Here is a 12,221-nt window from a genome sequence, read left to right as displayed (position 1 = left end):
CCTTCTATCTCACCTTTCACTCTCTCTCCCTCACCTCCATTAACAAGGTTTTATTTTCTTCTTCACCATTTTCTTTTCTATCATTCTTCTTATTTTATATGTTATTTTCTTTTCTTTTCTTTTTTTTTTTCATTATTCATATTTTCTTTCTTCTTCTTTCCTTTTTACATGGTGTTAGAATTTTATTTGAGTCATCATTCTTCCTTATATGCTTGTGGATTGTTGCAAATTGTTTGACAATTATATATTATTTTCCTTAAGAGGTTGCTTGCATGTTCACTTTAATACTTTCTATACTTTATTTACCACGCATGCTATGTGTTTGTAAAAAATTCCATATGGCATTATGCACGTCTCTATGTTATTCTACTATTCAATGCTTGCTTTTCACAAATTCCCTTTACTATTATATTAACTGAATTTAATTGTCAATACAAACGTGATGGTTTGCTACAAAGTGATGATAATGGCCTCCCACGCGACCGTGTGACCCACGCGGTCGCGAGCCCTGATTTTTGACGCAAAAAGGGTGCACAATGAATTATTGTGCGAGAGTGGTGCTACATTGGTGCTGAACGCACAATTCTACCCACGCGGACGCATGGCCCACACATCCGCGTCGTTCCCTTCTGAAGCCCACTCATGCGATCGCATGCCCCACGCGATCGCGTCACCCCAAATTTGGCAAATATATCAATTCGAACAGAGAGTTGTGCAGGCGCGAGGCTGCACTCATGCCAAAAGCACAACATGGGTCACGCGACCGCATGACCGACGCGACCGCGTCACCTGACCTAAAGCGCAATCGCGCGAATGCATGCCCCACGTGGCCGCGTCGCTTGCGCCGCACAGCTCCAACTTAATTGCCAAAATATCTTATCTTTTTCCTCTCCAAATCCTAATTTTTCTTTTCCCTCCTTATTTCTTCCTTCTCCCTTCTTCCTTATATCTCCCCTTTCACTCCCTCTCTCTCACCTCCATTAACAAGGTTTTATTTTCTTCTTCCCTCTTTCCTTTTCTACCATTCTTCTTATTTTATATGTTATTTTCTTTTCTTTTCTTTTTCTTTTCATTATTCATATTTTCTTTCTTCTTCTTTCCTTTTTACATGGTGTTAGAATTTTATTTGAGTCATTATTCCTCATTATATGCTTGTGGATTATTGCACTTGTTTGACAATTATATATAAATTTTTAAAGGATTGCTTGCATGTTCACTTTAATACTTTCTATACCTTATCTACCATGCATGCTATGTGTTTGTGAAAAAGCCCATATGGCATTATGCACTTCTTTATGTTATTCTACTATTCAATGCTGCTTTTTATAAACTCCCTTTACTATTGTATTAATTGAAATTAATTGTCAATACAAACATGATGGTTTGTTATGAGTGATGCTTGATCTATGCTACTCATGCCCTTTGCTGGCATGCCAATAAACGCCTTGCATTCACTTGTCATCATATGCACTAACTATTTTCCATTCATGATTTTTCACATGTACTTATGAGCGCGCGTTAACGTCCTTTACCTTTTAATGTGCATTTATAACCATCCTTCTCCGTTCTCTTCATTATTCTATCTCTTTGAATTTAATTTACTTTCTCTTCTCTTTTTCAGGATGGCAACCAAGAAAGGAAAAGAGAAAGCTATACCCAAACCCATAGCAAGAAGAGGAACTAAAAGAGCACTAGTGGCAGAGCCTTCTTCAACTGCAGTCAAGCCCTCAACAAAAAGAGTTAAGAAGATCATAAAAGTTGATGAAAAGGGGAAATCTTTTCAAGCAAAGGACACTGTGCGATTTCCAAATCGCTACTATGAGCAGATGTTCCCTATTCTGGCTGAAAGGAGCTATAACAACGAACACCTTCTTATCCTCCCGCCCAATATTGCTACTTTTGTTGAGCTACAAATTGAACGAAGAAAATGGGGTTTCCTATAGAGACAGCCAAGGCAGGTCAATCTTTCTTGGGTAGTCGAATTCTACTCTAACTTCTACATGCCTACCCTACAGTCTGTCTTTGTCCGTCAGAAGCAAGTCCCTATAACAAAAATCTTTAGTTCTTCCCTCAATTCCAGAAGGATTGGACACCTTTCAAGAAGCCGCACTCAAGTGCCAGATGTACCAATTTGACTGGGAAGCTATTCTCAGAGTTATCGCACTACCTGGCAGCCGTTGGATCTACGGATACCATCGTACCCGCCCTAAAGGAATATCGGCTTCAGCACTTACCTTGGAGGCTCGTGTATGGGCACAGATCATGTCCCATTACGTCTTTCCGAGCACTCACGAGTCCTCCTTCACTGCGGACATGGCCATTCTACTATGGTGCATCCTTACAGACCGGCCTCTGAATCTACCAAGACATATCTGGAATGCCATGGGACACGTACAAATTGCGGGCAACTTATCTTTTCCCGCCTTAGTCTCAGATCTTGTCTCAGCAGCCAGAGTTTCTTACAGAGCTGGAGACACCAAAGCCATGCTTCCACGGGATGATCAGTATGTCCCCAATGGAAAGTACCTTAGACTTCCAGCAGCCACTACAAGCCTTCCCACTGCTCCAGTTGAAGATATTCCTTCTTCAGCACCACAAGCACCTACAACAAATGAACTGCTCCAGCAGATAATCAAAAGGTTGGATCGGCAAGAACAGAAAGCGAAGTTAAGAGAGCGCCGTAATGAGCGCCGATTCAAACACCTCAAGGAGCTACTCAAGGGACACTTCAAGGACTCAGACACCCCTGACTCCACTTCTTTTACCAGCACAGGGAGCCATGATGGTCCTGACTGTGGAGATACTGCTACCAGCCCACCCTTGTTCCTGATAGATGGCACCGAGGATGGTGCAAAGCCTTAAGTGTGGGGAGGTCGGTCAGTACCTGACTTTCGGAGGTAATTTCTCTTCCCTAGCACCAATAAATTAGGATATTTAGTTATGATTTTCTTTCTTTTATAGAATAGGATAAATTGCATAGTAATATTGAAAAGACAATAAGTTTCTTCTAAGACTCTATCTTTGGAACAAAATTTCACTAATTTTTCACATTTTTATGATAAATTTGCTTGAAATTGTATTTGGAACATGATGTTTGAGCTAAAGAACACACAACCTGTGAAGATTTGAGCCTTTATGCATGGTTACATTATTTAACCATAATTATTTTATTCTTGTGTGTTTACTTCTCTATGATTATAATCTATATTTTGTTTTATCTTATATGTCCAATATTTATTATATTTATATGCTTGCACATGATTGAGGCCATCATTTGTTTAAGCTCACTTATCCAAATTAAGCCTACCCTTTTCAATTACCTTTGTTAACCACTTTGAGCCTTTAAATCCCATTTGTTCTATATTTCACCACATTACTAGCCTTAAGCAGAAAAACAATTGTATATCCCAAATTGAATCTTTGGTTAGCTTAAGATAGAATTATGTGTGCTAGTTAAATATGGGAAATTGTGGGAACAAAAGTTATTAAGGGAATGTGTCATGATAATTTAATGGGAATTTGGATACCTACTCATGTGAAACTATAAGAATTAAAAAACTATGTGCATTGATAAGCTATGTTTATTTTTATGTCTAAAAAAAAAATAAATAAATAAATAAGGAGACAAAAATTACCCCAATGCTGAATTGAGAATTCAAATATCAATGCACATATGATAAAAATTAAAATAAAAAGTTGATACATGAGTATGGAATGTAAAAGGGGAATTCTAGGTAGCTAGGTATGAATTCTAAGGTTATGCAAGTTATATAGGTTGGGTTGAAGCTTGGGTTAATTAAAGATTCAATTTATAAGCTCACTTGACCATACATGTATCCCTACCTACCTTGGCCCCATTACAACCTTGAAAAGACCTCATGATGTTTGCATTGGTATATTAACTGTTGTTGATTGGTTAGGAGAAGAACAAAAGTTAGAGAGCATGATTAGAAAAGGATAGAGTGATTACCCTATACACTAGAGAGGTTAGAGCGTACATACATCATCAGTGAGGGTTCAATGCTTGAATTTCCATGTTCCCTGCTTTCATGAGCTATCTTCTTGCACTTTATCTGTCTTACTGTATGATAATAGAATTAGTGGAGTTTGATTTGTAATTGTTTTGAAGAGCTTATTTACTTTTGATCAAATGGACAAGAATCATATAGTTACATTCATATATACATAGGATTGCATTGCATTGCATGAGTTTCTGCATGTTCATACTTATTTACTTTATCTCCTTTAATTAAGCATGAGGACATGCTAATGTTTAAGTGTGGGGAGGTTGATAAACCACTATTTTATGGTTTATATTGTGTTTAATTGTGTGGTTTTATCATTATCCATTAATTTACCATGCATTTATATTTCCTTCCTGAAATTATTACATGATTGAAAACTGCTTCCTAGAGACTTTTAATTATGCATTTTAATTCTCTTTTATTCCATTCGATGTCGTGATCTGTGTGTTAAGCGTTTCAGGCTTTATAGGGCATGAATGAGTTGGAGATTGGAAAGGAAGCTAGAAAAAATGGAAGGAACACAAGAAATTGAGGAGATAACCAGCGAGAAGTGATGCGGCCGCATGGCTCATGCGACCGCACGAAAGAGGAGAAATCGCAGTGACGCGGCCGCATGGCTCACGCGACCGCGCGGACTGGAAAAGCACGAGCGACGCGGAGGCGTGGACGACGCGAACGCGTGGCGAGGAAAAGCGCGAATGACGCGTCCGCATGGATGACGCGATCGCGTGACATGCGCGATCTGCATAATTTGCAGGATTCGCTGGGGGCAATTTTGGACCCTATTTTGACCCAGTTTTCGGCCCAGAACAGCAGACTAGAGCCAGAGAACATGCAGAAACCAAGGGGAACAATTCATTCTACACAGTTTTAGTTTTTAGATCTAGTTTACTCCTCCCCTAGGTTTTCTCTCTAGACATTGATAGTTCTTAGGATTTTAGTTTCTCTAGCTTTTAGCATTGGGATATTGAGAAGAGTTATTACCTCATTAAGACTTTGTCATTCTAGTTCGTTTTCTTTACTTGGCTTACTCTTCCATGTTCTTTGCTTTGTTTAATTTTACCATTGGAATATTTTTAGGATTATTTAATATAAGGATCATTTTTATTTTTAATTGACTATTTTAATTCTTATTTACAATGTCTTTCTTTAATTCTTTTTCTTATGTTATGAATTTTACCTTTACAATGAGTGAGTAGTTCCCTAACTTGATGGGGAATTGATTGAAAGGAACCCTTGAGTTGGAAGATTCAAGAGAAAGATTGTAATTGGGTTATTGTTGGTTTGCTCTCTAGTTCCTAACACCAATCCTCCCAAGAGTGGATTGGGACTTGTGGATAGAACAGTATTCCAACTTGTTTTACCTTCCTTTACTTAGTAAAGGATAACTAAACGAAATAACTCTCAATTGTCAATTAATCTTAAGAGTGTTCCATCAAGAATAGGGCTTCCATGTAATCAACTCCCAGTCAAGGCTTTTATTTACATTATTCAATTTCATCAATTTAATTTCCTGTTTACTCAACTCAAACCTTTTCGAAAACATCTGATTGATAACATAGCACCCTTTCCTGCAACTCGTTGGGAGACGACCTGGGATTCATACTCCCAGTATTTTAAATTTCAATTTTCTGTGACACCTTTCTAAATTGAGCGGTGGATTTCTGGCGAGTTAAGAACTATACTTGCAACACATATATTCTAATAATTTTAATTCACCAATTTCTGCCCGCATCAGAGACACCCCACCATGGTAATATCTTTTCATCTTTACCTTTTGTACATATTGGTAAAATAAGTTGAATTTCATGTTTTGTTTGATTAGTTGAGTTTAATTGGGAGTCTAGTAGGTTAAATAAGGTTTTATGATGTTTTGGTAGTTGTTTGGAGGTTTGGAATGCTTGGTTTGGTGCAAAAGCATAGAAAAATTTTGAAAAAAAATAGAGCACCATCCACGCGCACGCGCACTTCACGCGTACGCGTGAATCAAGCAATTTCAGCCATCCACGCGGACGCGCCATGTACGCGTACGCGTGGATTGAGTTTTTCTACCCCTCCATACATTCACCCGAGAGTTGTGCCTGAAGTGTGCCAACTTTGTGCCCCAGGGCACGCGAACGTGTACCTTGCGCGTCCGCGTCGACTCTCTGCCTTGCCATGCACGTGTACACGCACTGCACGCGTACGCGTCGCTTCCATTTCATCAATCCACGCTTACGCGCACATGACGCGCACGCGTGGATTGCCCTGTTTCACCTTCTTTTCTTCTCTTCTTTCCATTTCTTTCCTTCTTCTCTTTTCTCTTCTTTTCTTTCCACCCTTCAAACATCATCCGACACTACCAAACATCATATAACACCATTTCTTTTAGTTAGTTAGTTGGTTTAATTTTTATTTTCCATTATAAGTGTTGGATTACTAATCTTGTTTACTATTTACTACTGCTGCTTATTGATAGTATGTTAGTTTAACATCATTGTTGTTATTGTCATTGTTGGATTCCTTTATCGAGGTTGCAATTTATTACTTGGTTTTGAATTTTCATGTTGAACATTTGTGAGCACCAAGTGAATGTTACATTGCCTTTAAGCTTCTTAACTCCTTTGAATTGCATGTTTTGGCCACCATGCATTCATCATCTATTGTTAGGCAATTGTACATTATCAATGCATTTTTTTAGGATGCTTGCTCTAATTGATCATCACCTATTTCATGCATTGAGTTTGTGAAATTTGTGAAATTGGATCGAAAGCTTACTTAATGACATATTTTTGAGCTTTGTAAAGCTTTGTGGGCCATGCTTGCTATGTGATTGATTTTTGACTTCTATATCCTTTTTCCTAAGTTCCATAGCATCCATGTGTTCCACCTCTATGTCACTTAGGTGTTGCAATAACTTCAATAAGTGTCATTGTTTGATGTGTGAGCTCTCTATACCATTTTGTCAATCAAATTTATTTACACATCAATCAATGTTCATGTATTATCCAATTTCACAATTGCTTGATTTTTGCTTGAATGCTTTTATGCTTTTTCACTACTTGCTGGGTTGTTTTAACCTACAAGCCTTTTAAAGTGTCTCAAGCACACTAGAATGAGTGAAGTGAATGTCTTCTTTTGTGCAATGGTGACATAACTTTTTATACCAGTGTGAGTGTGAGTTCTAAACCACATGCAAATTAGGACCCACACACTTATTTTTCATTAAAGTCACACTAATTCACTCACTCAATTCTAGTAATTTACCTCATTCCAACAATCCATGCTTCCTTGCTTGTGCATTTACTTGTCTTATTATCTCCTGTTTTCTATGTTCAGGATGAATCATCATAAGAAAAAACGGAAGCGGGAGAAGAACACGCAGCACTAGTTGACCTACCAGCTGAAGGTAGCAACTAGGAAAGTCGCCGTACCCCCTTGTTCATCTTTGAGTGCACCGAGGACGGTGCAAACTTTTAAGTGTGGGGAGGTCGTCTGACCATTCGGCGTTTTTGGGTAACAAGTTTCTAATCCCAACACTTTTTCATTTCATTTTTAGGACTTTTAGATTTTTTGGTTGCATTGCATATGTATATATTAAGCTTAGTCAAAATCATGATATTTTCCAAGGATTTTATCTATAGGGCACCCCAATTGATTGAAAAAAAAAATTTCTTTTAAAAATTGCTTGAATCATATACATTGTGGATCATGTTTTTGAGCTAAGAACACAAGCATGTAAGTTTTGAGCCTTAACTGTGTGGTTACATCATATATGACCACTTATTTTCATTCTTGTGTGCATTAATCTCTTCCTATGATTGTAATCTTTGATTTGTTTAATTCTATATGTCCATTATTTTGTGTATACATGCATTTATATGATTGAGACCATTGTTCAAATAGCTCACTTATCCAAATAAGCCTACCTTTTATCTTCCATTGATAACCAACTTGAGCCTATGCTTAACCCATTTGTTCTTAATTGTAGCACATTACAAGCCTAAGTGAAAAACAATAAATATCCCTTAATTTGGATCTTTGATTAGCTTAGGCTAGTGAGAGTGTTTATCATTTGATTTTGGGAGAGTTGGGAACATTGGGTAGAGATAAAAGTGTGTTTGTATTTTTGTTGAAAAATTTTGGGAATTGGGTACACAATCATATATTAATCATGTGTAAACCATATGCATTGATGTTCTTGTATATATTTTAGTTTAAAAAGAAAAAAATGAAAAAAAATATAATAATAATAAAAAAAAGACAAAGAATTGCAATAAAAGGGGACAAAAATGCCCCAAAGCAAGGTTCAATAAAAGTCAATGCATATGGGTGGTGATCAAAAAGAGAATGCATCAATGTGTGAAAAAGTGAAGAATGGGTAGTTAGGTTTGTTTAGAATTGTATAGGTTGTCATAGGATAGGTGGGAAGTTTAAGTTAATCAAAGACTCAAATTTCAAGCCCACTTGACCATATGCATCCTACCTTGACCCTAACCCCATTACAACCTATGGGAAAGCCCTCATGATATTTGTATGCATGAATGAAATAATTGTTGATTGTTAGATGAAAAACAAATCTTGAAAAACATGATTAGGGGAGAATTAAGTGAATCAACCCCATACACTTGAGCGACTAGAGCGAATACACATCCGGTGAGGGTTCGATTGCTCAATTACATGTCTCCACACATGATCATCTTTCCTTAGCCCTTGTGTTTGTATATGTATTCTTGGAAATTGATTTATTTTGACTAAGTGGATGCATTCATGTAGATAGATTGCATATAGATAGGTTGCATGTAGTTTGTTTGCATTGAATAAATGTTGATGTCCCTTTGCTTCTTTCTTGATTTTAGCATGAGGACATGCTTAGTTTAAGTGTGGGGAGATTTGATAAACCCCAATTTTGTGGTTTATCTTGTGCTTAATTTGGGAGATTTTATCATCTTTTCTCACATTTATTCAATAAAATAGCATGGTTTTGTAATTCTCCCTTGAATTGTGCTTAAATGTGAAAACATGCTTTTTAGGCCCTAAAATTAGTAATTTTAATTCACTTTAATTCCATTCAATGCCTTGATATATTTTTTGAGTGATTTCAGGTTCATAGGGCAAGTATTGGACGGAAGAAGTGAGGAGAAAGCATGCAAAGTGGGAGAACTCATGAAGAAATGAAGGAACCGTAAAGCTGTCAAGTCCGACCTCTTCGCACTCAATCGACCATAACTTGAGCTACAAAGGTTCAAATGAGGCAGTTCTAGTTGCGTTGGAAAGATAACATCCGGGGCTTCAAAATGATATAAATTTTGCCATATGTTACTTCGCGTTCAGGGGCACGCACGCGCCATGTACGCGTGCGTGCCGATGCTGCCGTGGCCCACTAAAGTGAATTCGCCCCCAGCAATTTTTGAAGCACTTTGGGCCCAACCCAACTCATTTCTAATGCTATTTCATGCAGAATTCAAGCTTGGGCAAAGGGGGATCAATTGTTTGGTATTATAGCATCATGTAGGTTAGTTTCTAGAGAGAGAAGCTCCCTATTCTCTCTAGAATTAGGTTAGGTTAATCTCTCTTAGATTTAGGTTCAATTACATGTTTTCATCTTGTTTCTTTTATGAATTCTTGCTTCTACTCTTTCATTCTCTTGATTTGTAATGTTAATTTCCCTTTTTGCTCTCTTTTATGTTCATGGATGCTTATGTTGGATTTAGATCTCTTTTAATGAAATTTAATGTTTGATGTTCTTTTAATTGTTGAATTGAGTTGTGAATTTACTTTTCTTGCAATTGATAGTTGGTAGATTTTACTATTTCTTGCTCATTTATTATGCTTTCTTTTTATGCCTTCCAAGTGTTTGACAAAATGCTTGGTTGGATGTTAGAGTAGATTTTGAGCATTATTGGCTTGGAAGGAGTAATTAGGCAATCTTGAGTCATGAAAACCCAACTCATGTTGGTGATCTAGAGTTGTTAGCTAATATTGTTTCCATTGACGGCTTGACGCTAATCTTTTGCTAATTTAATTAGTAAGTTGATTAGGACTTTTGGATTGAGATTAGCTAGTCTTATTAGACTTTCTCTCATGGAAGATAATATGATACCTTCTTCCAATGTTGGAGATGACGTAATAAGATATATTCTTGTTTATATTTGTGAAATGATTAACTAGTCTTGTTTGACTTTCTCCTTTTGTGTTGGAGTTGACTAAATAAGATGAATTGATCATTGTATGACTAGGATAGAAAGCCTATGATCTCAATTCTTGCCATGAATATCTCTCTTTATTATTTTCTTTCTCTTATTTACTTGTCCTCTTTAATTACTTGCTTAATTTACTTTTCTTGTCATTTATTTTAGCGCCCTTCTTATCAACCCAAAACCCGGCCCCTTTTACCCCTTCATAGCCAATAATCATTCACTTCATTGCAATTCCTCGTGAGATGACCCGGAGTCTAAATACTCTGGTTAATTCTTATCTGGGGTTTGTACATGTGACAACTCAAATTTAATTTGATTTGAGGATTGACTATTGGTTTGGACTATACTAACAACGGAATTATTTTGTAGAATTCCGAACCGGTATAAATCCTTGTGTCAGCAGGGCCTCTGCTTCTCCAAGAAATACATACTTGAGATGAGGGGGAAGGAGCTTTAACTCTTGTTTTGGCCTCTTCTCTGTCTTGCCTTCAGAGGAGATTTCTACTACTTCCTCTTCTATAAAATCTTGTTCCACTTCTGTTTCCTCTTCTTGTTCCTCCTGGTTGTTGGCCTCAAGTAACCCCCTCTCTACTTCTTCCACCATTTCCACTCTAATATGCTTTTCTTTCTCAGGGAGGTATTGCATGGCTTTAAAGACATTGATGATCATCTTTTCATCATGCACTCTGAGTGTCATTTCACCTTTCTCTACGTCAATTATAGCCCTTATTGTGGCTAGAAAGGGCCTCCCTAAGATGATTGAGCTTTGTCCTTCTTCCTCCATGTCCAAAATGACAAAGTCAGCAGAAAATATGAATTCTCATACTTTCACTAACAAATTCTCCACAACTCCATTAGGTATTTTGAGCAATCTGTCGGCCATTTGGAGTGACATTCTGGTGGGTTTGACTTTATCTATTGCAAGCTTCTTCATCAGTGAAAGTGGCATTAGATTGATGCTGGCACCTAGGTCACAGAGAGATTTTTCCAAGATTATATTGCCTATGGTGCATGATATGATAAAACTCTCAGGATCTTTGAGTTTGGGTGGGAGTCCTTTTTTAATCACTGTATTCTTGTGTTAAAATCACCGTTTTCTTCTCATTCCAGCTTCTCTTCTTGTTAATGAGCTCTTTGAGAAATTTAGCATATAGAGGCATCTGCTCCAATGCTTCAACAAATGGGATGTTGATCTCCAGTTTCTTAAAAACTTTTAGGAATTTGGTACACTATTGATCCTTGAGCTCCTTTCGCAATCTTTGAGGGTATGGCAGAGGAGGAGTGTAAGGCTTCACTTCTTTCCTCTGTTATTGTGAATGTTCCTCAATAGCATGCTCTCCCTTCTTTGAAACTAGTGGCTGTTCCTGTTTCTCCTTGAGCTTTTCTTAGTCTTGCTTGTCTTTTTCTCCTACTTGCTTCTTGCTGCCAATATCATTCTCCACAGGCTTCTTGTTAGCTTCTTTGCCATTCTCCAAGGTTTTTCCACTCCTTAATTGGATTGATTTGAATTCTTATTTGGGATTGGGAATGGTGTCACTTGGTAATGCATTGGGTGCTCTTTTAGCCACTGTTTGCTTGGACAATTAGCCAATTTATCTTTCCAGATTTCGCAGTGAAGCTTCATGGTTCTTATGGGCCAATTCTTGATGCTTGATCATCTTTTCCATCATAATCTCCATGTTGGAGATCCTTTGAGATTCTTGGGGTGGTTGTGGTTGATTATGGGATGTTGAGGGTGGATGATAGTTATTTTGGTTAGTAGATGGGTTGTTGGGTGGATAGTAGTTGGGTTAGGGTTGATTGTTTTGTGGTTTTCTGTATTGTTTTTGGTTAGTATTTTGATGGTTTTGATGGTTTGTGTTTCTGGAATTGTTCTAGGATGAGTTTCTCTGCCAAGGCTGCTAGTTTTGGTTGTCTCCCCACCTCAAATTTGGGTGGTTCCTCCAGGATGAGTTGTAGTTATCTCCATGAAACTCATTTTGTCCAGCTCATTGGTTGTGCATATAGTTAGCTTGCT

This window comes from Arachis ipaensis, chromosome B1, assembly GCF_059453495.1.
Source record: "Arachis ipaensis isolate K30076 ecotype BB chromosome B1, ASM5945349v1, whole genome shotgun sequence".
In the NCBI taxonomy this organism is placed as follows: domain Eukaryota; kingdom Viridiplantae; phylum Streptophyta; class Magnoliopsida; order Fabales; family Fabaceae; genus Arachis; species Arachis ipaensis.
Note: the sequence above shows the minus strand (reverse complement) of the source record.